Genomic DNA, 27,699 nt, shown 5'->3' with positions numbered 1-27,699 from the left:
ATAACAATTTCTTTTTTACAATTTCCATTAAAGTGGAGGGGCCAAGTGCAGGGATTCACTCCAAAGAGTCAAGTAGAGTCCACATTTTGAACGTTTTCATCCGCTGTGGAAAAATACTTGATATTTTGTGGTTTTCCATTTAGGAAAAGACAAGTGTTTGATAACTTAATGCATTCTTGTTGATTGTGCAGGAGGCTCCACTTTTGCTTTTCAAATATGTGCAGTTGTATAATTACACATCTTTTTGCTGCCATTTCCCATGTGAGTGTAGATGTTGAGTTTGGGGCAGTGGCCAGCAGCTGCTCGTTTGGATTTAAAGTGACAGGAGGCCCAAAACATCCAGTTCTGAAACAAAATCTCATTTTGTAAGGATGATTTAGTGCAAAAAATGTAATGAACATGTTTTTTATGTACTATAAACCTTTCCTAACCTGTTCAGGGAAGCACACAGGTCACATTTAAAGCCAGTTTCTCCAGTAATCTGCTGCTCAGTCCCACCACAAACAGTGAAACCTGCTGGCAGCCGGCGACCCCTGATGGTCCGCCTGTCGACTTCATTAAAGACGCTCGGATGACGGACTGAGAGTCTCTCCTCTGCTCCTACTGTAGGCCACACAGAACATCTCCAGAGTGAAATGAAACATCATCTCCTGAAAATCAATCCTTCACACATTCCTCTGATCCTCTCAGCCTCGGCCGCTCTTTATTGATTCTTCACACACTCGCAGGATGATCCAGCCAACACACACACACTCATTTATATATATATCTACACGTCTTTGAAGTGTAAATGTGAGAGTTTCTGACTTTGAAGTGTTTTCCCTTCCATTTCCCAGTTTCCAACACTCATATGAATAAAATAAATCTACTGACATACGTCCTGTTTCTGCAGTTTTCTTTATTTTCCTCTCTAATCTGGTTCTTTTTGTCCCGTTTTCACACATGAGCTGCAGAGGAATTTGATTCAGACCTTCTGTGCAGTTTTTCTCACATGTCCATTCACAGCTGGAGATTCTTTACTCAAGACGTAACGTCCTCCAGTGGGAGAACACACACAAAACACAGCAGTGGGGGGATGATGGATGCTTTTTTTCTGTTTATGAATGGATCCTCAGCATCAAAGAACGAGGAAAAGACGAAGCCTGAAGGATCGGCTGCTGGATTCACGCTTTGTGTTGGTTTCACTGACATTTCCACTTGGATAATGTTTGGAAATGGCAGGGCTTTAGTGCGCAAATTAAAGCAACTTTACATGCAAATTAGAAAGTGAGACAGGAAGGTTCACCTTCAGGGTTGGGAATGATGAGGTTAGTCTCATATTTACACTCACGCATGATAGGAGTGAAGCAGGTTAGGATGTAATTTGGAGCTCCTGCAGGGTGGAGATGAGTCTGTCTGTGAGAAATGCAACAATCTGGAGCAGCTTTTGATGAAAGTTTTGTCTTATTTCAAGTATTCTGAGATGTTTAGTACAAAAATACTTGGTAAGATTTTGTGTTTTTGCAGTGAGCACAATAAATACACAACCAGATCCCTGGTTTGTGCTAAATATGCATCAACAGGCATTAATGGTACAAACACATTAGAAAACGTGCAGCGTGTGATGCAGATAAATGGGATCAAGAGGAATGAACTTTAGGTTGAAGTTATTTTTTCCTCAAGACGACATTTGTTGTGAATCGGCATCGCTTAAATAAAACCGATCTGATTCTTTTAAAAAATGTCCTTTTGTACATTTACTGGAAAGTTTAAGCACAGAATGATTTTTGTATTTGAAATAATAACTTTATATGTTTTAATAATGATATAAAACACATTTTTAGATGTTTTTTTTTACCATGAATTAAACGTGCTGCAGTCTTTACTGCTCGTTATCCTTCAGCGCCATTTTAACTGAAGTCTCTACAAGAACAACACGGTGGTGGAATATTCCTCCTAATCGCCCTTCAGTGTGGGAACGCGCCTGCTTAATGCAGAGCTTCAGGTTTTACAAGGCCATCAGGGGAAAAGTCGCTGGAGGGACGAATACCAGAGCGGGGGAGGAACCTTCAAAGCTTTGAAGGAGCTGCAGGGGAACAGATGAAGAGGAGCTGCAGACTCATTGTCATCTATGGCTGCTCTGTGTTTGGATTCAGCTCAGCCTTTTTTCAGATTGGATCTGTGATAACGATCTGATGTCCTGCAGGAAACGGCCGTTCACCGTCTGTCTGCATGTGATTCATGTTCTGAGGTGAAAAGAAACACGTTTGGACAGTTTTGCATGTTTAGGTATTTAGCATGCTAATTAGCATTCTTTATACGAAATCTTAGCTTCCACACAAACATCAGAGAGTTTTCACTGATGTTATTTAATATGTTGCTTTTTCTATGGTTTCTGTTTCATTTCTCTATTTCTGCAGGTTTAGAAACAAGATTTCAAAGATGTTATTCTCTCCTTCTCTGCAGTCGGTCTGCTAGATATTGTCGTTTTTACAACTGTGAGAAAGTGATTATGATCTAAAAAACTGATTTAATGCCTGAGCTGCGATCATAACGAACAAGGGTCTCACTCCAACGTCTCTCTGCCTGACTTCCTAAACATTTCAGAGATTCAAAGAGGAGCTGCAAAAGCAAATGAGGTGGAGTAGCAGTGCGATGGTTTTATCCATGTTACTGTGACAGTCACACAGAAACTGTCTTCAGTCAGAGGCCTCTTCAGACTGACTGCTACTGGACCCACAGCATCACCATCTGTGATGCTGTGGGTCCAGTAAATCAACGACAACTTTTGATTTACGGCAACATTCGGTTTCCCTTTGGGATTTTTTAACTGAACTGAATTGAAAAACCTGAATTTATTTTTAAAAATACTTTTTTTTACTTCATTTTGAATCTTTTCGACAGCAAAACCGTAAACATATTTAGATAACTGTTCACACAGTGAGCGGTGCAGAGTGAGAGACGTCCAGGCAGCAGTGAAAATTTGTCCCATTGTGACTTTAATCCTCTTCTGTTGAAGGAGCGTAAACCAGCCGGTCGTTTCCTCCTGTCAGGAGCATCCGCTGTAAAACTGCAAGCAGAAACTTGTTGAGTCTGATGAGGAAAACGTTTCATCTTCTCTGAGAAGACCGGCGTCGCAGTCAGGAGGACTGAGCGTTTGATTCAAGGAGACGGCAGCGCCTTTTGTTACGTTTTCCTGTTTGGATTCGGTCTGCAGACGATAAAAACACAAAGACTCTGGAAATCCTGCAGCTTGTTTAAACATCGAGAGAGCGGGAGAGAAACCAGCTCCATTCACTCAGTTACAGACTGGAACATTTACTTTTAAGAGAGTTTTTACTACCTGCACTTGTACTTGAATAATTTTATGATGAAGTATCTCAATCAGAGATCAATCATCAGCTTCTGGTTACAAGATTATTGACGATTGTGGCTTCATTGGAGCCTGATTAGAAACAATTTAATGTATTTTATGATTGTCATTTTTAACTATAATAAACATTTAAAACAGAAATTTATGCTTCAGTTGTTGTGAAATTGTAAGAAAGCAACATAAACTGTTAATCAGGCTGAAATGTGTTTTATTGGTCTAAAATTTGACTTTAGCTCTTTAATTATGTCTTTACAGCTTAAATCATAATGTTGAAATTCAAATGACTGAGGAAGACTGTCATGTCCAGGGATGAAGGTCTGGTTGTTTTATCTAAATCTAGTTTAAGTAAAGCATTATAAATAACATGTGAATGGTGCAAATTGACATCTTGTCTCCAAACTTTTCTATTATCTCCCAAAACCTGTTAGAACGTTTTTAAAATCAATATTAGGGATTTATCGGCTGAAATGTTCCTTGTCAGTTAGTTTTGTCTTGTTAAACTGTAGTAAAACATCTGGACCAGAGATGCTTGGTGATATTTTGTGTTTGTTTGGTTGCTGCCTCCATTTTGTGCTGCAGTGCAGGTGGATGTGGAGGCCTCAGCCTGAACCGCCGCCATGTTTTGCTCCGGCGCTCTGCGGGTCGAAACGCAGAAACACGACGGGCCGAACAGGTGAGGCTGATGTTTAGTCTCTGCAGGCCGACCTGGAGGTTTGACCTCCTGAATTACCCCCTCACTGCCCCTCTGCCCCCTGCTGGGTGTCACTCAGACTGCTTGGTTAATTTATGGCTCTGCAGTTAAAGCTGTTGGTTCAACCTTTCTGCTGAAGCTGGAGGCACTTTGGTCCAATTTACTGCAAATATCTCACTGGAAATAAGACTAAACGACCTTTCATCAACAGATAAGAGCTTGTTTTAATCAATAATTATTTAATATTGATGAAAAAGTATGAGCTCCACTTATAACAACATTTTCCCCATAACTTCCAGAGAATCCAGAAGATTATTCCTTAATTTATTTTAAGGAATAATTGACTTTTCAGTCAAGCTCCTACGTTTTACTGGAAAAGCTTCTTGTAAGTTAGTTTTGTCTCATTTCAAGAACAACAAAACTAGATCAGATACTTGGTCTGAGTTTGACTTAATGCTTTAAAGTATTAATAACTTAATTGAATAAGACCCAATTTTATCAACTGAAAGGAGTTGATTTATTTCTTTAATATAAAAAAAAGTCGCTACTACTTGAAATAAAAATACTCTTATTCTCTCTTAAGGTTTTATTAGGGAACAAATCTGCAGCCATTCCCCTCCTCGCCTGTGGTGGCGCTGCAACAAGAATTAGCAGGGGGAAAAAAGGGAATTTTGTTTTTTCTGCTGTTTTTTTAGCTGTCAAAAATTAGCTAGGAAAACCTCAGAATGTTTTAACTGATTTCAGAAATTTTCTAGAAATAAAGAGATATTTCTTACATTAATCTCAACATTTCTGACAGTTTAACTTAAAAAAAAAATCTAGAAATTCTGTATTGCTGGGACAGTAATACAGTTCTGGGTGACCTCTGACCCGAAAGGCCTGGAGAAGGGAACCAGCGACCTCCTGACCCCGCTGGGGACCAGAGTGTGAGAAAATGGACGGATCTTCGGTTTTAATCAAAAACTTTCTGATTTTTTCCAGAAAATTTTCTTACAAAGTTTAAACTTTTCAAATCCAGAAATTTCTGAAACTTAAATTTGTTGAACTTTTCAAACTCAGAAATTTTCTTGAGTTCCAAATTTTGAGGTTAATCCCAGAATTATTTTACTTTTCTTAATAATTTGTTTTCCAAAAAATTTTGTGTCAGATTTTAAAAATCTTTTCCAGTTTTTGTATTAAGTTTATAAAATCATCTAAAATTAAAACATTTGATGAGAATGAAACAAATGTTGAGACCAAAAAGTGACGTAATCGAAATATAAACGTCCGTTTTTACGATTTATCGATCACTGCACAAGAATCACCCCGCATCACACGCGCACTCACGCACGCACACACGCACGCGCCCCCGCGCGCGCGGCTCCACCCCTCGGCAGCACGCAGGCGGGCGGGCGGCGCAGAGAGGCTTGTCCCTGCGTGTTCGTGCGGGAGGCTGAGCCTCACAGATCCGGAACCGGGACAGAGACAGAGAGACAGAGAGAGAGAGAGGTTCCGTCCGTGGATCCCGCAGCGGCCGCAGCTCCAGCTCTGCGTGGATACTTTTATCGATCCGCGATCGCTCCGATGGATCAGTGAAGCGTCTGGATCTGCGTGTCTCTGCGTGAATTTCTGCGTGTTTGCCGGCGGTTCGGAGCGGTTCTGCGGCCATGGGTTTCTACGGCACCCTGAAGCTCATCTTCTACAAGGCGAGTATCGGTTATTGATCGGCTGGTTGCTCGGAGGGCTCGTGCACCGGGCGGGATGACGAGGCGTTTCTGCTTCTGACAGCGGGGCGCGTGCGCGTGGCGCGGCGCGTGCGCGTGCGGACCACTGCGGAACCAGGAGAGAGAGGTCCGGTGGTCTGAGTCGTGATTGATCATTGATGATCAGCTGCTGGTTTCTCCGTCTGAAATGATCCAATCAGTTTCAATGAATCAATATAGTTCCTGATGTCGTCAGAAAACAGAGATCGATCATCACCACAGCTTCAGATTGCAGGACTATTGGTGATTATGGCTTCATAGGAGCCTGATCAGGTCAAATCTCTGGGATAATTTCATGCATTTTATGATTATTTATCTTTTTCGCCTATAAATTACAATAATTCAACATTTAAAATGAACATTTTTGCTTCAGTTTGTTGTGAACCTGTAAAAATGCAGTCAGGCTGAAATTTGCTTTTATTGGTCTAAACATTGACCTTATCACTATTAACATGTCTTTACAGCTTATATGAAAATGTCAAATCATTAAGATTCAAATGACTGAGGTGAAGATCTGTTGTTAAAAACTACTAGAAAAATCCACCAAAAAACACTTTTGTCTTTAAATTTTGAGTAAAAGCTTAAAATAACATTTTGTCCCATGAAAGGCACTCAATATTTTACCCAATATACTGTAAAAATCCAATATTTCATGTTAATATAAAATAATAAACAACTATAGATGTTAATAAACAAATATTCTCTTTTTATAGTTGTTTTTGTATTTTTATAACTTAATTATTCAGTTTTATTCCAAACAAAAAGCTGTTTATTTTTGCTTTGTTGTGGTTTTTGTTTGCAAAATGAGTTTTTTTTAAATAATTTCTTGGTGAAAGGGGAGGATAAAATCCATAAAACAAGTTTGAAACACATTAACATTCTTTAAGAAATAAAAAATATGCTAATCTTCCAGAACAAAAGACCATAAAACTTTAAGTAAACGTATAAATTTGAGCTTCAAAGATTCCTCCAAAGTGCAGCTGCAGCGTTTTGCATTGTTTTGTTCAAACCTCAGAGAAATTACGACCAATTACACTTTAATATTTTATGTTTATTTTTATTTTCAGCTACACACATTAAGATTTACTCCACTAAAACACAATGTTTCTGCTTCTCTGCTTGTTTAAATTGCAAACAAGGGAGGATCGCTGCCATGTTGGCGCCTCATTCTGCTAAATGAAGGACTTCACATGTGCAGAATAAGATCTTAAAATGTCATTTTACATCTTACAGCTTTTGCTGAAAGCTTTGATCTGCAGGATTAGAGCTGTAAAACGGAGGTTTTCCCTCTTGGAAGACAAAGATTCCTAAACACAGCTGCTGTAATTGTGATATTTCCAGGTAAACGTGTCATCAAGCCTCCAAACTGCAGTTTGAAATAATGAAAAATGTTGTTTATTACAGGTGAGAGTTTATTTTTCTGACTCTGCTTGGTCACACTCACATCTCTGAGAGGGAAACAGCGTCTGTAATCTGCTTTGTTTGGGCCAAATCTCACAGAGATGAACAGGAATCTGCTGCTTGTTTGTCTCTGCTGTTGCAAACCAGCAGATTAAAAACCTGGAAACACGAAACTTCTGCAGAAATTCAGATTTAAGACAAAGTCAGCTCACGTTCCGATTCACGGAGCTGCATTTTAGGAACAGAAAACCAGTCAAATGTAAACAAAATACTTTATAAACTGCTTTAAATCTATGAAATGATATAAATTACATGACCCCACTCCAGTACTTTCACAGCCACCCCAAGGGCCACAACCCTCATGTTGAAGAACTCTTCAATAAAGTCACTTTTTATAAATATTTCTAAAATGTGGCAATTTTTTATGATGGTGTATTAGGGACATTGTTGATAGAAAAAAAAAGTACATTTCTGTCAAACTCTGAAATTTTGTAGAAAGAAAATGGGAAATTTACAAAAAAATTCTAAATGTGTGAGAAAAAATAAATAAATAAACATTGAGATTAAGCCCAGAAAATTTCTAGAGAAAAATAGGATATTAATTCACATTTGAAAATTTCATTTCTGACATTTTTTATGGGTTTTTTTTTTTTGGGCTTTTTTCTGGCAAATTTCAGAAATTAATCTCAAAATTTCAGAGTTTTTTGGGATAGATTTACTACTCCCCTTTTTTTCGAATGGCCCTGATATTCCAATGATATCCTGATTTGCTGTATCTTAGAAAAGAAAACCAATCAAACATAAACAAACTACTTGGCAAACTGGTTTTATGTGATTATGTTGGCGTATTGGGGCCATTGCCGATAGACATCAGTAAATTTGCAAACCACCAGATTCTTCTGTGGAAATGTAAATAAAATAGATCAGCTCACTGTCGACTCTCACAAGCACAAATAAAGCCTGAGGATGAAATGAACCTGGACAAGGAGATGAAGAACCAGAGAACCTTTTGTTTTTGTTCATTAAAGTCTGAATTCAACTAAAAATCTGCATTGTTTTCAGCTGCATAAAAAAAGATTAAAGCCTTAAAAATATAAATTTTGCTCTCAGGAGAAGGGATTTTGCAGATTATAACTGCTGTAATCTGCATGGATTAGATCCTGTATGCAGGACAAAGCATCAAAACTCTGTATTTTAACCACTGTTGATTTTCACAGCAAGAACTCTGAAATAATGACCTGAAACCAAAAGGCCTCCATTATTTCACTCTAAAAACCGTCAACGCTTTGTTTCAATGAGACTCATTGCTCTGAAAACACATTAAATCAGCTGCAGTCGAATTTAATTTCAGCTTAAAATGGATTCCTAATATCAATCGTCTGGGAAGTGAATTATTCCTTAGAGATATTACAAACCAAATCTGTTTCTAAAGGAGTTATTTAGCAATATTTGCCCCATAAAACAGCTGAGCTCAATAATATTTAACACCTCTGGGAGGAATGCTACACATGGAAGGTGGCTGCAACGTTTTAAATCAACCAAAATGTAAAAATATGAAGTAAAATAATACAGACAGATTCATTTAGTGTTTTCCAATGTTGTATCTTCAAACCAACATAATTTAGATTGATGTAAATATCTACTAGCTAGCTGAACGGCTAGCCAGGTAGATATCTAGATAGCTAACTAGCTAGCTAGATGGATACAGATGTTTAGCTAGCTTTAAAATAGATAGGTTAAAATAGATAGGTAGATAAATAAAAATTATAGCTAGCTAGCTAAATACCTAGATGCTATAGCTAGCTAGATATACAAATATCAGTAGCTAGCGAGGTAGATAAAGATACCGAGCTAGATATTTAGCTACCTAGCTAGTTAGCGAGATATACAGATATTTATCTGTAGCTAGGGAGATAGATAGAGCTACCTAGCTAGCTATAAACATAGATACATAGGTAGATGTTATAGGTAGCTAGCCAGCTTAATATCTAGATGCTAAAGGTAGCTAACAACATTATGGGTTCATTCCACGTGAACCTCAGGCTAAACTGTGTCAAATCAACACAGAGTTCTCTTTGATACACTTTTCACAGATACTTAAAACATTTATAACTGACTATTATAATAGTTCAAGCACCAGATATAACTCAAAATGCATAAATACGAAATGTGGGAACCATGTTAGAGCTAAAGCTTTTTTGTCCACTCTAATCAGTGCAGCTTAGCATCGTTGAGCCCAGGTATTTCAACAAATATTTTAGATATGCTTGAATACAATTTTCCACAGAAAAATCTACAAATACTGGACAATACAATACTGTATTTCACACAGAAAACCAAAATTCTGCATCATAAGGAAAAGCCTGATCAATTTATCTCTAAATAAAACAAAAAAGGAGCACTAATCTGCAAAACTGAAGCAAAATGTGGCTTTTCTAATCGTTAGAATCGTTATATCTTCCTACTGGGAACATTGGGATCCTTGAATGGGTTTGTTGCGAGGTCACTGATAATGGCAGACTGCTGCAGCGTCAGTTAAAACATCAGGACTGAGTTATTCTGGTTCTAACAGGAAACACATTCTTTTGGCTTTTACCACAAAGTCAAGGTTTTTTTTTGTTGTTGGTGTTTTTTTTTTTAGCAGAATTGCCACCAACAGATGTGACATCTGTTGGTGAAAGCTGAAGAGTCGAGGAATAGAAAGCAGATTCTGAATTAGATTTCATAGGGAATCACACACAGGTTGGTGTGTGTTGGCTCGCTGCGCTCTATTTTAAAGCAGCGCTGCACCGGCGACATTCCTCCGATTTTCTGCATTCCTGCATTCATTCACTGGCTGAAGGAGAGCGAGGCGGAGGAGGGAGGCTGGATCGGACCTCCGGGTCGCTGCGTCTGTGTGTTCCCCTCTCACTGTGGGAGTTTCCAGAAGAAAACGTTTATCTGCATCTCCTTGTTACCTCTGGACTCGGCTGCAGCTGCTCTGAGGGGTTTTTTATGATACCAGTGACGACCCAGAAACCCACAAATGTTTACAGGAACATGTTCTGTTTCTTCCACCAGGGATGTAGCTGCTAAAATTTACCGCTTAATGATTCTCCACAAGGACGTTGGGTCTATGTCATCCAAAAATGTCAGACAGGTTCTGCTGTTAAAGCATGTTTATTTGTCCACTACATACGTTTGTTCCAGATCCAATATGGCCGACTTCACAGCAGCTTCACTGGTTTTATTCTAACAAGAGAAGAAATTAAGTTTGTGGTTCACATCAGTCCAGCAGGTTCTGCCCATATACATTAAATAAAATGCAAAACATAACCTGAAACAAACTACAGAGCCATGTATTTAACAGTTGTAAATTAAATATGGCTGAAATGCCAAACGGGATTTTGATAATAGTTAAAAACATACGAAACATTGAATATTATTAAATTTTCTTTAAACGAATGTTAAAATGTATTAACTGTAAAGCCTGTTACAAACTGACAGCAAGAATTTAATTTCCCTTTGGGATCAACAAAGTTCAATTGAATTTGAATTAGAAGAAGCTAGCCAGCCAGCTAGCTTGCTAGCTGTTATGTATTTATGGGTGAATAAAACCAAAACAAACGAGTGAGTTTAGCGCTGGCTGGAGAAATCGCTTGAGTTTTATTGTTATCAAAGATAAAAGCACTAAAATCTGAAGCGGATCCAGTTTTGTCTGCATTTTATGAAGAAGGAAGTTACACTCAGCGTCTTCCTCAGGTGTTCCTGTCGTTTCCTTGGTTCTTGTTGCAGCGCCCCCACAGGCGAGGAGGGCAACAGGTTTCTCAATCTTAATTTGAAAAAGGTTTTTTACATTAATTGACTTGAGTAAATAAAGTAAAAATATGAGCACAATCTTAAGAAAGACTGGGGCTTGATTACGTTAATCAGAAGAGTGAATTTGCAGTAAAACAATCTAAATGATATAGAAATATTGGATCAGCAAAAGCTTCACCTCTGGTTGTTTGTGTGAGATTCTGGCTCTCTGGGTTGTTTTCTAACAGACTTTGTGTCTTTTCTTCTTCCCCTCAGATGAAGAGGAAGCTGGATCACGGTCCAGACGGCCGGCCGTTCCCCTCAGGAAAGAAGCACTGCAAGGGGAACGGGTACCTGAGGTAACACAGCTGCTGTGACACCAGATGAAACGCTTCATCACCTCCATTTACAGACAATAATCACCTTAAAGCTGCCAGTAATATTAACTCTTGATCTTTAATACATTTTGTTGCAATAAACTACAACTTTCAGTTTGTTTTATTGGGATTATAGCAGCATTTGTTTGAGAAACAAGATAAATGATTCTCAGGTTTAAATTTGTTTGTGAAATAAATATGGGAACAGTGTGGCAAACATTCAGATTCCTCTCTTTTACTCTGAAACCCCTAAATAAAACATCCAGTGAAAATCATTCCTTTCAGAAGCCACAGGAAACATAATTTTTAAATCTCTGCCAGGTATCAGGTCATCCTGAGCTCACCACTGTGAAACATGGTAGTGGCAGCATCATACTGAGGGAATACTTTGCTTTTTCAGGAGCATGGAAGTTGAGGATCTCTGAGGCTGCAAAAGATTCAAGACTTGGGTTGATATTCCTCTTCCTGCAGGACAAAATGATCCATGTCTTACAGTGGCCTAGTCAAAGACCATAATCAATTACAAGTCTTAAAAATGATCTGACTGAACTGTGTCTGCGTAATAGTTTAGCAAAAGCTTGTGAAGACAAGAGGTACCCAAACTACTTGCTATAGACAAATTTAACAGCAAAATTCACATTCAAGCCACACTTTTCAGATTTTTACATGGAAAAATGAACTTTTATTAGTTTTCTTCCTCTTTAAAATCATGAGTTACTTTCTCACATAATATCCTGGTTAAATGCGGAGATGTCTGTGGACTCATTTCACTCATATTTCTTGGTCTCACCTGCAGCCCCTCCAGTCTGGCTCAGGCCACGCCCACGACCTTTGGCGACCTGCGGCTAGCCAATGGGCATTCAGCTCAGCGCCGACGCGTCAACTCCGGCCCGCCTCCCTCTGGGCTGCAGGACTGGCTTCTCACCTTCCAGGTAAGCCTGTTAAATCACAATAAAACCGCTTATTTTTCTAAGATGTTTAGAATCAGTGAGACTGGAACGATTAATCGTGATTAATTTATTATTGAAATATCAACTAATTTAGTTATTGATTGATTGTTAATTGGATTACATGGACTCCTACAACTACCATTTTCTGAAAGAACAACACATTGAAAGCATTAATTAAGCCAATTCAGTTAAAAAATGTGACACATTTTGGCATTTAAGATGAACAATCTTCTTTTTCAGTAAAAATGTTCTGACCAGAAATCCTCAAGTTTCAAAGTTTTAACTTCACCTGATTCAAATTCTGTAAAAAAAAGACGATAGCACCTTTTTTTATCTGAGTAATAGACTAGTCTATCATTCTGATAATTGATCAAAATAATCTGTTTTTTATTTAAACACTTAAGCATTTTTTATTCAATATTATAACCAGATAAAACTAAAAATATGTTTGTGCACTAGATGAGTTTTGGTTGAAGCCTTTTATAGTTAAATATGTTTTCATCTTAAATGGAAAACGTAAATAAAATGTACAGTTTTATCTTATTTACTGCAATTAATATGTTTTTGTTATAGAATAATCTTTATTTTTTGTGCTCATTTACCTCTCAATGTATTTTTAATGTTGCATAAAAAAGGTGTAAATGTTCAAAGGAAAAACTGTGGTCATTTTTTAATTGTTATTTTAATTGTTATTTGCAGAATCAGATAAATAAACAGGAAGTTTAGTATAAGACAGATTTTTTTCTGTCAGTATTATCTGTGGATGAAAGCCATGCTTTAGTTGTTTATGTCACGTTTCTCTTGTAATCTTGTAAAGCTGCCCTAATCAGCGGTTCTGCAGCTTTCCGAGCCCGTTTCCTTCTTTGTTTGGGCCGGTGCCGGATGGTGGATGACTCACTCGGTCTTCAGACTCCACCTCTCCTGTCCTGCAGCGCTGCAAAACACAATCCACATTTCTTCACGTTGTGCGTCGTCTTGAATGGATTCGTGTCTCTGAGTGCGTCTTCGTCATAAAGTGCTGCCTCGCTCCGAGCCTCCGAGCCTCCGAGCCTCCGAGTCGTCGTGATGCAACCGCTGAAAGGAGCCGCCAAGAACCGCATAAACCACCAACTCATCTGCACTCAGATGAAAGAAACATGAGGAACATCAAACGGCTCCGGACTCAGAAAGAGCACTTAAAGCAAAAAGCAACCAGTTAATTGCTTTTTCACATTTTCCACATATATTTGTCTTCCATTTCTACAGCCTCCAGAAACGGCCTCAAAAACAAACCTGAACTTTTTATTGCAGTAAATTTATGGGTTTTTTTGTGAGCCTTTCAAAGACTTCTGGACTGTAAGGCCACATTCACAGGGAACAGGCCGTTACCGGGCAACCCCGTTACCGAGCAACCCCCGTTACCTAGCAACCCCCGTTACCGAGCAACCCCCGTTACCTAGCAACCCCCGTTACCTAGCAACCAACGTGGAACTCATCAGGTTTATTGATAAATTACCCCGGATGATAAACTGACGATGATACAGATAACTGTTGTTTTTTGAGACCAGTTTTATAAAATACAGTTTCATATAACTCAAGTTCAAACTCTCAAAGAGCAAATAGATTTTATTTCTTACAAAAATGTAACGCTGGAACTGGAAGGTATTTTATAAATGTAAAATAAATAAACAGCCGAAACAGCAAATAAAATTCATATTGAAATTTCTGCCCCACAAATGTTTTATCATCCAGTCTTTGGTACAAAGTATCACAGAGAATTGAGTCCATAGGAAAAGGACAAATAAAATTACCAAAAATAAAACATTATTTTCATAAAATTAGAAAAAAGCCATAATATTGCAAGAATCAAGTCACAAAAGTATAAATATTAATAATATTATTTTCATAATAACTTAATTAGTGTAATTTTATGAATGCGCCGTCGTAGAAAAAAGAGGAAAACAGAAAATAGTCTCCAAATGGAAATGATCGAGCTCTTTCAGATTCAACGTGTGATTAACTGGTTGATTTCTCATCGCCACAGAAAACAAAACTTATCATCCAGAAACTACTCACTGCATTCTTGTTGGTTGTGCAGGAGCCTCCACTTCTTCTTTTCAAAATGTCTGTATGATCTCAGGAGACGCGCAACTAAAATCTGATTATCTCAGGAGGATTTTGTCCAAAAATGTAATAAAGCCCACAGACCTCTCCTCACTGAACCTTAATGGGTCTCCTACCTCATAAATACCGTATTTTCCGGACTAAAAGCGGCTACTTTTTCCCGACACTCTGCAGCTTGCAGCCCGTTGCGGCGTCTCTGTGTGTCTTTCTTCAACCGCCAGGGGGCACTTTAGCAGGAAGTGAATCATTAGAAGTCAAATTTGGAAATCAAAGAAGAAAGTGCTAATTGTCAGCCTAGCATGTGCTAACAGCAGCACGGCGGGGAAATTTCTTCAGACTGATGCAGCTTTTAAGTTGCGTGCGTCGATCTGATGGTACAGGCGGGAAATGGAGCTGCTGCACGTAAACCCCGTGTAGGAAACCATGGAAACGGAGGCCTGCGTCATTCTTAAACCCAGCAGCTTCATCAGGACGGCGCCCTCTGCTGCCCCCTTGTGGAAAACCGAGAGCGGCTGATAAACGTTTACAGTTTTTTTCCCCAAAAATTGTAGCTGCGGTTTATAGTATGGTGCGCTCTATAGTCCGGAATATACGGTAATGTAATGCTCCTTCCTGTCCTGGTTCTTGTGTTTCTGCAGACGTGGAGCGGCCCGGAGCGGCTGCTGGCCCTGGACGAGCTGATCGACCGGTGCGAGACCAGCCAGGTGAAGCACATGATGCAGGTGATCGAGCCGCAGTTCCAGAGAGACTTCATATCTCTGCTCCCCAAGGAGGTAAAGCCGGACACTCCACCTGCCTGCGTTTTAACGGAGCTCGGCGTTTTAACGGAGTGTTTCCTGTGCGCAGCTCGCCCTGTACGTGCTGACGTTCCTGGCCCCCAGGGACCTGCTGCAGGCGGCGCAGACCTGCAGGTACTGGAGGATCCTGGCGGAAGACAACCTGCTGTGGCGGGAGAAATGTCGCGAGGAAGGTAAACACTGATCAGAACAGCCTGGGCGGTAATTGATCCTATCAATTAATCTAACTTTTTGGTTTTGGACGATTTAAATTTTGGAAAAAATTGATTTTTTTCCACCGATGTGATTCTTGGAGTTTCTATTTGTTTGGACTTTGAATCCAGGTCAACCAGACTTTTAGTCATTGATTGTCCAAATGATTAATCAATTAATCAAATAGTCAATTAGGAAAATCTCCTGATTTTTAAATGACCCATTAAAGCTTTATTTTAAATGATAAAATAAATATTTTATTGCCTATGAATAAGTTGTTCTTTCAGCAATGGCCTTTTTCTTTCCTCAATCGATAACAAAATTTGCTGACAATGATTTAAAGACTTGATTAATCACGATTAATCGTTTCAGCTCTACTACAATAGAATATAAAAGTCTGGGATTTTTTAAATTACAAGAATAAAACTAATATTTTCTGCATGAAGTAGAAAAATGAGAAAAATGTGACAGTAATTTTATTAAAAACTCCTACAAGAAGAAGAATAAAATAAATTAAGTGATGTTTCTTTGTATTTTCACTCCTTTCTCACTATTTTCACTCCAGCTGACTATTTTTGTATCTTTTCGATGAGGTTCGTTAAGCAGCTTCAGGAGTGTTGACCTCATTAATCACTCAGGTAGAAACAGGCTCTCCAACTTAATGAGCTTTGTTGATTTTACTTTTATTCTAACCGCACAAGTTTCAATTTGTAGTCTTGTTTTTTCTTTGTCTGACCAAATCCCTGAACAATAAATATAATCAATCTAAATATAATGCAAGATGATGAAAATTATTACCTTGGAAAGTTGATCTAAAAACTGTTAAATTGTCCTCTGCTAGATAGAAATATAGCTTATGGACTGGCTGTTTCCTAATGGAGTCTTGGCAGAGTTGAGTATCATGCAAATAGGATTTTACTTTATTTATTTAATGAAGTGCAAGTATATGATACAGGAGAAGTATTTTACAAACAAATGTTTGTGAAGCTTCAAGCCATTTGTAAGTGTCATCAGAGCAGGAACTCTTCATATATGTTATTTTGAAGATAAAACAAAAGAAAAAACATGAATTCAAGCCAAAAGATGAACTTTCTGGATGTAAAACGCCTTAAAACCTGAGGATTACATGTTCATACAGCAATCCATCACTTCTTTCATTCAGCGCAATGCAGTGGATGAGTGTGTGTGTGTGTGTGTGTGTGTGTGTGTGCGTGTGTGTGTGTGTGTGTGTGCTTGTGTGTGTGTGCTTGTGTGTGTGTGTGGCTGGGCGTTGAGCCAGTCAGTGGAGATTCACTGCCAGCGCTCAGCAGCCATACCAATGAGGCTACCTAACGTTAGCGCCACACCACAGCCATACTAATGAAGGAGGCTAACTGCAGCTCCATAAATAAGGCTAATTATTAACCCTCACACTGCGCTGCTGGGAACAGTGTTGCTGTTCACAAGAGGTCAGCCAGAATACAGATGCAGCTAGCCTTCATTAGCATCGTTCCATTTGCATACTAATGGAACAACTGTTCATGCTGCAGAGCTAGTTAGCTAAACTGGCTAGTCTTAAAGGACTGCAAAAATACAGTCCCAATATCAAACCTTTAGCAGCTAATGTTAGCTTCCCTCTAATGAGGTAAACCAATTACCTTATTAGCATAACAACCTGCTGTTTTTATGTGGTTATTTCTAATATATTGTTTGGGTTTTATATAATAAAGTGACTCAGAACTCAGATAACAGCCATATTTGTAGTTGGCTATAGTTTTAGGCTTTAGCTTAACTAGCTTAAACTTTATTATCCATTTTAGCTGTTAGCTTTAGGTTCATACAAAGATAAAATAGAGCATAAATATATCTATAATAATCTGATCTACAAATAAAATATTGTACAATAAGAGCATAAAATACTGTGCAGTTATTCAAAACACAGAGCGTCAGGAGTTGTTTATATATTTACTGAAGGCCGTAAATATGTTAGAATTGCAACCAAAGTGATTTATTTAAATTAAATTCAATATACAAAGTTAATGTATTAAGCCATTGAAAGCTGAATATTTGTGGTGAAAATTAATTGGTTGGCATTTTAAAGTAGAATTTTAATTTTAATTAGACAAAAATATAATTAGTTTCAAAGTGTACTTTCCTGCTAAAATGAACTTGGCTCATTGCCATTGATAATACTGTAAATAACAGATTAATCAATCTGTTAATAGCAGCAGCACCAACACTTTACTGTTCTTTTAATGTGACATCACCATGACAGGTCTGTTGCAGCCTTTTTTAATGCTGCAGTCTGGTTTAATGCTGCAGCCTGGTTTAATGCTGCAGTCTGGTTTAATGCTGCAGCCTGGTTTAATGCTGCAGCCTGGTTTAATGCTGCAGTCTGGTTTAATGCTGTAGCCTTTTTTAATGCTGCAGCCTGGTTTAATGCTGCAGCCTGGTTTAATGCTGCAGCCTGGTTTAATGCTGCAGCCTGGTTTAATGCTGCAGCCTGGTTTAATGCTGCAGCCTGATTTAATGCTGCAGCCTGGTTTAATGCTGCAGCCTGGTTTAATGCTGCAGCCTGGTTTAATGCTGCAGCCTGGTTTAATGTGTGACGTGTCACATTGTCTAAAGCAGCCATTAAACTGGGCTTTGCTGTATCATTGTTGTTTTATTTCCAGGTGTACCAGACGACGAGTCGTATCGCCGTAGAGAGAGCCTTCGCCCCGACGCTCCGTTCAGCCCGTGGAAATCCGTCTACATCAGGCAGCATCGCATAGAGACCAACTGGAGGAAGGGCGACGCGAGGGAACCCATGGTACCGTCCCGCTGGCCGAGACCCAACCACCGGCCTCCGTTTCAGAAACTGACTCTTCACGTTTTCATAGGTGCTGAAAGGCCACGATGATCATGTGATCACCTGCCTCCAGTTCAGCGGCGACCTGATCGTCAGCGGCTCGGATGACAACACGCTCAAAGTGTGGTCAGCCGTCACTGGGAAGGTAGGGCGCCATTTGGTACGCAGAGATGTTGAAAACAAAAAAACTAATCAATAATTATCAATACCTTCAGATATGAAATACTTATGTTGTGCTAAGGTGTTTAGCATGTGCTATCAGCTTTAAACATAACTCATGAAAGGTTGCAGAGGCTCCAGTGAGGCGGATTTCGGTGCGACGTGGAGGCAGACGGGCCAGATGTGTTGGTCTGGGTGTGTTTCTGAAACACAAACAGCACATTGTGTGTTTTACCTGGTTAACAGGTAAAACACAGAGGGACCTGCTCTGTTTGTTAACGCTCACATGCTGTTCTGTCTGCCTCCTCATCCTTAAACAAACACAGACATAAAATAATCTGTCATTAAACCAACAGTGGAGGTTTAACAGGCACAGAAATGACCTAAATAATTCACTCTACCTTTAACTAACTTCTGCTGTTCTACAAGAGAAAGTTGGCAGGAATGCAGCCGCTTTGGTTACTGGTATAAATATAACGCAGCTAAACTCTAAATAAATGTTTCTATGGTTAAAGTAGGGCTGCAAGTAATAATGAGTTATTCTATCAATTTATTCTGACAATTAATAGATTAATTAATCACAAAAATTAGCACATTTAGTGTTTTTCATTTAACCAATTAATTCATTTTTACTTAAGAGTACATTAAAAACAAATAATTAAGTCCCTTTTTAAATAAGAAAATAAACATTTTATTGCCTAAAATCCAATAATGTCATTATATTTATTTAAAGCATTCACCATTTCAAATTTTTCAGGTTATTTTTACCTGAGAAAGTCAAGTACTGCCAAACAACATAATTTCACATTCGCTTTAAGACATTTAAGTTGAATTAGTGAAGGAGCACGTTATCCTGTAGCTAAACGACCTTTGACCTTTCTGATTGTCTGCTGTGGCAAACGTTAAACCTGAAATTGTAAAAATTTTCTAGATTTTTTTCTCTGCTGTTTGTGGTTGCTAATGCTCACCCTGCTAACTAGCATAAGGTGCTAATGCTCACCCTGCTAACTAGCATAAGGTGCTAATGCTAACCCTGCTAACTAGCATATGGTGCTAATGCTAACCCTGCTAACTAGCATAAGGTGCTAATGCTAACCCTGCTAACTAGCATAAGGTGCTAAAGCAGCTTGAAGATCGCAGACCTTCACTCTGAATCATCTTTGCGCTACATCAGTAAAACGCTGCGTTCGGATCGGTTTCATGTAATATTTATTAATAATGAAACAGGAAGAATTAAAGAAATATTTAGAATTGTTTACTTTTCTAATAAAAATAACATCAAATCAATACCATTCATGAGATCAATATGACTGTCATTATTAACAAGTATCGATGTTTTAATGACAGAATGACTAGTTGCTGCTTTTCTGTTCTGAAATAATTAGGTTAAAGTTTTGGATATAATCGTACGCATTGCGTCCGTCGCGCCGCCTCGCTGTGTTTATGGCCCGGCCGTTTTATGGGTCTTAACTATCCCAAAAAGGTGCAAACATTTTTCAAAACACCCATAAAGTCAGATCGCTATCTCGGGGCTTCCTTCCTATCGGGGCAGGTGAGAGTTCAGAGTTCATCCTGAGAGTTTCGGCTCAAAGTTCACAGGTTGAAATGACAGCAGCTTCATCCGTTGTGATGAATATTTTATATTTGTGCTGCTGAAAGGCAATAAAACGCGTCACGTTCCTCATGTCTGCCTTCAGCGCTGAAGAGGTCAATAGATGTGACCTTTGGTTGAGCAAACAAACTTTGTTCTGGTTTCGGTTGAACATTCTTCAGTGCGACACACCTGCTGCTGTTTCTGCCCGGACCTGCCCCGGTGCGAGCAGAACCTTCACCTGCTCACCTGAGCAGAACCTTCACCTGCTCACCTGAGCAGAACCTTCACCTGCTCACCTTGTGAGGACGTTTTCTCTAAAAACAATTAGAAATAAAACGCGTTTTAAACCGTTATGGTGCATGAAAGTGTGGATTCCTCGGGTTTGTTTTTTTTTGTAAAACAAACATCAGCATCTGCAGGTCACAGAGGTCAAACATTCCCCCTCCGTCCCCTCCCCCTCTTCACTCTCCTTTTCTGTCTGTCTGTCTGTCTGTCTGTCTGTCTGTCTGTCTGTCTGTCTGTCTGTCTGTCTGTCTGTCTGTCTGCCTGCGTCCTTCGACCGCGGCTGTGAAAGCAAAAACAAACATCGACTCAAGTCTGTAAAGAATGTGGATCTGAGGGTGAAACTCACAGCCAGGGAGGAAAAAACATTTATTATTCATTTAATTAGTGGAAACTGGCAAACAAATGAAGTCAATTTAAGATTTGACTTTCGTCATTTTGTTCACAGTTTTGTTAGTTTATTTCTATGAAGGGCAAGAATTGTTATGTTGGATCCATCAGTGCGATAATTAATGACTGAAGCTTCTCTGTTGTTGGTGTGTTTAAGTTTCATTAAGCTTTAATTTTAATTATATATCAGGTCAGATCTCCTGAATCTATAAAGAAAACTTCACAATTTTATGTCCACATAATCAAAGTTAACTACAGTGTTAACATTTCTAAAAACATATTTAACATAGAATGTTAATTTATCTTTAAATTCCATAGAAAAGCAGCAAAAATAGTTTTTATTTTACTAATCTGTGTGTTTAAAAGACGTTTCTTCATAAGTTGCTCCAGCTGTTGGAGCCGCATGTTGGTGAATCTTTAAGACCTGATGGATCAGACCTGATGGATCAGACCTGATGGATCAGACCTGATGGATCAGACCTGATGATCTCATCGTCTCTCTGCCTCAGTGCCTGCGCTCGCTGACGGGTCACATCGGCGGCGTGTGGTGCAGTCAGATGGCGGCGCCACGGTGATCAGCGGCTCCACCGACCGGACGCTGCGGGTCTGGGGCCGGGAGAGCGAGAGCGTCCACGTCCTGTACGGCCACACGTCCACGGTGCGCTGCATGCACCTGCACGGCGACAGGTAACTCACTCACTCACTCACTCACTCACTCACTCACTCACTCACTCACTCACTCACTCACTCAGTCACTCACTCACTCACTCAGTCACTCTCTCACTCACTCACTCAGCCACTCTCTTTCTCTCGCTCGCTCACAGTGTGGAGGGTGAGTAAACGTGTCGTCTCCATAGCAACCACAGAGCTCATCTGTGCGGCTGGTCCCCGTCTCCATAGCAACCTGCTGATGCGGGCGTTTTTATTGTTGTCGTGGCGTCGTTCATCAGGTCGTGCATGAATGGAGGCGCTGAAGGCCAGCGGAGCGAACAAACACGGATTCATCAATAATTCATGAGAAAAGCGAAAATATGGAGGAGATTCAGATTCAGCTCCAAACGGTTTATTCTGTCGATTAATCAATTTATTCTGATCAGTGGTCGCATGGAAAATCAGAACATTGGGCATTGATTTATTTATCAATATCGGCAACAATAGATGAATGAACAATCGGCACATTTGGCACTCCATAATTATAATCATTGATTTATTCAATTTAATTGGTCTACTCTATTGATTAATCACTTTTCTCTCTCAGCTGATCAATTAATTGGGAAGAAATTGGCACATTCTGCAGATTTTTTCATTTAAACGCTAAAAGCTTTTTTTATAGATTATAATTTAAAAGATGAAAGTAATCAATAATTGTTTAATGACTCAACAACTGAATTCGTATCTTCAGCATCCATGAACCACAGAGCTGCAACTAGCAATTATTTTAGTTATCAGTTGTTCTATTGGTTATTCTGACAGCTAATTGATTAATCTCATTAATCTCTAATTCAGATTCTCCTAATTAAAGCTCATTTTGAACATTAAAAAAATATTTTAAACAGTTTTATTTTTGTAGTTTCCTGTTATTCCACTGGGATTCGTTGTCTGATCGTCTTATTTAGTGGTGTCTGTCTTAAAGTGGTGAGTGCCGCATTCTGATTGGCTCAGGCTGCAGTGACATCACGCTCCCTGTCGCAGGGTGGTGTCCGGTTCCCGGGACACGACGCTGCGCGTGTGGAACGTGTCGACGGGCCGCTGCGAACACGTGCTGACGGGCCACATGGCGGCGGTGCGCTGCGTCCAGTACGACGGGCGGCGGGTCGTGTCGGGCGGATACGACTACGTGGTGAAGGTGTGGGACCCCGAGACCGAGGCGTGTCTCCACACTCTGCAGGGTCACACCAACAGAGTGTACTCTCTGCAGGTAAACACACACACACACACACACACACACACACACACACACACACACACACACACACACACACACACACACACACACACACACACACACACACACACGCACATTAGCGAGTGTGTCCCATCTCTGCCACAGCAGCTGAATCGGTTTCTTCCTGTCTCCTTGCAGTTTGACGGCGTCTTCGTGGTGAGCGGCTCGTTGGACACGTCCATCAGAGTCTGGGACGTGGAGACAGGTAGATATGCAGCACATAGACGGGTAGATATGCAGCACATAGACTCTACATCCTCACAGTTTGTGTTGGACTGCAAGATTTTCCAGACCTGAATGGATCTCAGCCTCATAAGGTTTTGGTTGTGCAGGATGTGGCGATGATGAGCCACATGAACAGGTTTCACTCTCCAACACTCAGATATCGGAGGATGAACCTGAGTAAACAAACATGGCCGCCGAAGAGGAAGTAATGAGGAGAGTTTGAATTTTTAGCAGAAAGTAAACAATACGACCAGACCCTCTTTGGCCTTCATGTTTCCCTCAACTTGCTTTCTGATTGGCTTCATATCAGTTTGTTGCAGAAATCAATTAATCAACTGATAGATTAACATTTAATTTTTAAAAAAATTCATTTTATTTATGGTTTTGTTTATGTCTGAGGTCACAATAAGCAATAAATCAATAAATCGCAGGAAGAATTAAAACAATTTTCATAATTTATTGTTTTTCTCTGGATGAGAAAAGTTTTCAACCTCAGTTGAACATTTTTTAAGGATAATTTTTCATAATTCATTTTCTATAAATTTTGTTTATTTATTTGTTATATTTAAAATATCTATCAGTTCCAGCTTATTGATCTGTGCGGTTGTGATCTTGAGTTTTCATGCCATAAACATTTTATTACTTGACAAAGACTTAAAAACGACATTATTATCATTTCTGGGACAGTTTATTGTCCAGCCTTGTTTTGATTAGTCGGTTAAAGTAAACTTCACTCTCAAAATGTGGATTTTAAATCAGTTTTCAAGCCTCTTCAGGACGAAACGACCTCTTGTTGACCTTGTGGTGTGTTCAGGCGCATGTGTTCACACGCTGACCGGCCATCAGTCGCTGACGAGCGGGATGGAGCTGCGGGACAACATCCTGGTGTCCGGGAACGCCGACTCCACCGTTCGAGTGTGGGACGTCCGGACCGGACAGTGTCTCCACACGCTGCAAGGTGGGACCCGAACGCAGAAACCAGTTTGACCACAGCTGGAGTGGAAGCCCGGCTGACGGTCTGGTCTTCCTCCAGGTCCCAATAAGCACCAGTCTGCGGTGACCTGCCTGCAGTTCTGCAGAGGTCTGGTTCTGTCCAGCTCCGACGACGGGACCGTCAAGCTGTGGGACCTGCGGACCGGCGCCTGGCTGCGGGACGTGGTGGCGCTGCAGAGCCGCGGATCAGGTCACTTTCAAACACATCTGGATGTTTGAGAGCAGCTTTTATAAATCCAAGCGACTTTTATTAATCCACTCAGATTAAATTGATGTTTAATCTGAGTGGATTAAACATGTTTGGTTGTCATTCAGTGGGTAGAAAGAGTAAAAATATTTCATAATAAAGTTACTCCAGTAAAATAAAACGTACATAGTAGTAAAAATAGCCTTGTTGCTGAAACGTGCTGTACAGATCAACTTCATTGATTGATTGATTGATTGATTGATTGATTGATTGATTGATTGATTGGTGCTCCTCAGGCGGTGTGGTTTGGCGAATCAGAGCGTCCGACACGCGGCTGGTTTGCGCTGCAGGAAGCAGGAACGGCACTGAGGAGACCAAGCTGCTGGTTTTAAACTTTGACCTGGACGACACCAAGACCGACCTGGACCTGAAATGAGCGAGAAACCGACCAATCAGAGCGGAGGAGGCGACAGAAACGGACTCTTTGTTGTTGTTGTTGACCAAAGTCCGACTGAACCAGTCAGTCAGCTGTGAATGTTACAACACGACCAGAAAAAGAAGAAGAAGCTGCTGCTGGACAGAATCAACAATAATGGATGTAATATATGAATGTTTTGGGATTTCGCTCCTTTTTCTTTTCTGTTTTTTGCTGCTGAACCAATGAGGAGGTGAAGATGCTGTTTAAACCAACCAAACCGTAACGGCGCTGGTCTTCAGTCAGCCTTGATCTCAACCCGGTGATGTTTCAGCCGCAGCTGGAACATCGTTTCCACGTTATGAGAAGAACCAGAACCAGAAACCAGAACCAGAAACCAGAACCAGAAACCAGAACCAGAAACCAGAACCAGAAACCAGAACCAGAAACCAGAACCAGAAACCAGAACCAGAGCCTCACATCTGCAACAGCTGGAGCAAATAAAACCCGAAGCAAAATGAAACCGATCCATTAAAATGGAAGAAAACAGAACAAAAGATCAATGAAAGGAAGGATTTTGATTATCAATCAGACACAAAATCACGGCTGTTACTAATCAGCTGTTTGTTTGTTTGATAAATGTTCAAAAACTTATTGATTTGATCTGATCTTTCATCTCCACATTTACAAATTACACATGAAAATGCAGGAGTTTTTCTCTCATTGCTGTGGGATTAAAAGTTATGATGCTGAAGGTCTGTAGATGTTTCAGATTGGAGGCTAAGTGCTTCTTTTATCATCTTTCTTTAGAATACAATAAAAACATCGTTTACATGAAGAAAACAGAGATTATTACGCAGCAGACACTTCTAAATCCTGCCGGTTTATTTTATTCAGCCTTGTAAGCTTCCTAAATGTGATGAACACAGACGTAGGAGGGAGAGAACGGTTCATGAAAACAGAATGCATTTATCACCTTGTGCCTTTTCTTTCCTTTTACAGCCAAAAACACAATTATTACTTGAAAGATGGGTAGAAAAACCCAAACGTTGCTGCAAGAATATCACTTTTTCAGTTGAAAACATTAGATCTGCTGTTTTAATCTCATATACTTTAGAAATATGATGAAACCAGATGAATTTAGCTCCAGTTCTCATTCATCACACATTGTTTTTTCTTAATTTCCCTAAAACTCAGTAACTGGACAGATTTTATGTGAAAACATCAAACAGCAGAGCGGATCAGATTATCTGCTTTTATCTGCACATAAATCATATTTTCATGTTTTCTTTTTCAACACTGGTAAGAGATTCATTCAGTATTTAACAATTCAGCTTCTGTTGCGCTTGATGTCAGGGAGCTTTCATTTTTTCATCATCCTGCCAGTAATTATTATCTTTTCCATTAATTTGCGCAGCTGAACCATAATTATGTTAATCCCTCGATTACACATTTAATCCAAGTTTAAATTTAATCTAATGAACCTCAGAAATCCGCCTGGTTTGAACATTTAGTCACGTTGTGACGATGATATCAGCCGGTTTTATGACGCTTCTGCCCGTTTGCAGCAAATTCACTTCAATTCTAGAAAATCTGGATCTTCTTCATGAGTTTTTGTTCTGCGTTTGTGAAGCGAAACCATCCTTTCGTGTTTTTTCTCGGCTATTGAAGCGAATAGTGATAAAAAAAGAGGATAAATAATTGAGATCAGCTGCAGACGTTAATTCGACGAGCCGCTGTCGCCAGGCAACAGCAAGCAGAGTTTGGACACATCTTCCCGGCAACAAGTTGGTATTTCAGGCTGATTTCCTGCAGGTGTGAGGCTCTCCCACCGGCGCTTTCTGTGAAATAGTGTAAATACAGAGAGGATGTACATAATGAAGTTTTTATAAATAAAAGAAACAGAGGAAATATTGTCCTGATTGAGTGGAAAAAATACTGGATGAATGAAAATGAATCAATAAAAGAGTTTTATAAAAATGTGGGCTGATGGTTATTCATCTAATAACTCCTATGATAAAGATAAATAAATGTATTTATGTAAAATTGATCATTAGTGCAGCTCAGATCTATTATGCAGATTCAATAAATATGAATATTAATGAAAATATCATTTCTGTAATTTAACTCAAACTGAGGCTTTGAAGCTTTTCAGTTAATTTTGATAATTTTCTGCTTACAGTGAATGAAAATATGACATTTAAGGTCAAAATATTTATCAGTCTCACAAATAGCATCTTTGAAATTCTGATGTTCTCTCCTGGCTTTATTTTATACAAATATACATAAATTATGATATTTTCCTGAATAAATTAAGAATAATCTGTTTAAAAGCTATCTGACATATTGTGAGCAGCAAACATGGCTCCCAGTAATAAAACAGAAAATATTGATCAATAAAAATCCAGATCATTTAAATATTTTCTTACTATCAACTTGAGTTTAAATCAGAAAAGTTTCTGAAATAGTTTTTCCCTTTGGAGTCACTGAAGTGTTTTTGAATTATGATTTAGTTTAATTAAAATAATCTTGTCCTGGTTGAACGGTGAACATTTCTACCAGCAGCTTGCAGGAATTCAGTTTTGAATGAAAACTGATTTCTGTGTATTGATCTGAAGTTCAGCTCCAGCCTCGTTTCCTCGTTTCCTGTCTGAATCTCAGCAGAGCTTCGCGTTTCTCTACGTGGGAGTCGGTGGGAGAGCGGAAAGCGTTACGCAACCAGAACCGGGCTCAGCGTCCAGAACCAGAACCAGAAGAAGAAGAAAACACGTAGGAGGTGTGAGCATCTTTCTCTGAGCTTCATTAATAAAACAAAACCCGAATCCCCGGCTTCTCCTGCTTGTCAGTATTCAACCAGTGAGTTTATTTTCTGCAAACACTCCGATGGCTTTTGGGGTTTTCTGGGCTTTTAAAATTCACTGAAAGCATCTCAGGCATCAGAACAAAGAAAAGCATGAAAATGTGAAGAAAATTGTGAAAAAGGGAAATAGGAACAAGAAATGGAAGGTAATTAAATGGAGAAAATAAAAAAAAGAAAATAAAAACTGAAGGAAACAAAAAATAAAGGAAGAAAAATAACAGAATAAACTAAATATATTGAGCTGTTTCCTCCATGTGGTGTTTCAGTTCATCCTCGTTCCTCTGGGATTCACCTGTTTCCAGGTGAGCTGCTGTCGCTACCTGAGGAGATTCTGATGGTTCTGTGGGGAAGCAGCAGAACCTCCTGGGTCATGAAGGATCACAGATGTTTTTCAGCTGCAGGTTGGAAGAAACAGGAACAGAGAAAAACAAACCGGT

The 27,699-nt window shown here is 39.5% G+C and overlaps 1 pseudogene; it reads left to right on the top strand.

Annotated features, from left to right (window-relative positions):
* Positions 1-5,587: 5,587 nt before the first annotated feature.
* Positions 5,588-26,376, top strand: LOC129351280 (F-box/WD repeat-containing protein 7-like; annotated as a pseudogene).
* The last annotated feature ends 1,323 nt before the right edge of the window (positions 26,377-27,699 follow it).

Source organism: Poeciliopsis prolifica, unplaced genomic scaffold, assembly GCF_027474105.1.
Source record: "Poeciliopsis prolifica strain line A6 unplaced genomic scaffold, Auburn_PproV2 SCAFFOLD066, whole genome shotgun sequence".
Taxonomy (NCBI): Eukaryota; Metazoa; Chordata; class Actinopteri; order Cyprinodontiformes; family Poeciliidae; genus Poeciliopsis; species Poeciliopsis prolifica.
This window is presented reverse-complemented; position numbering and strand designations above follow the sequence as displayed.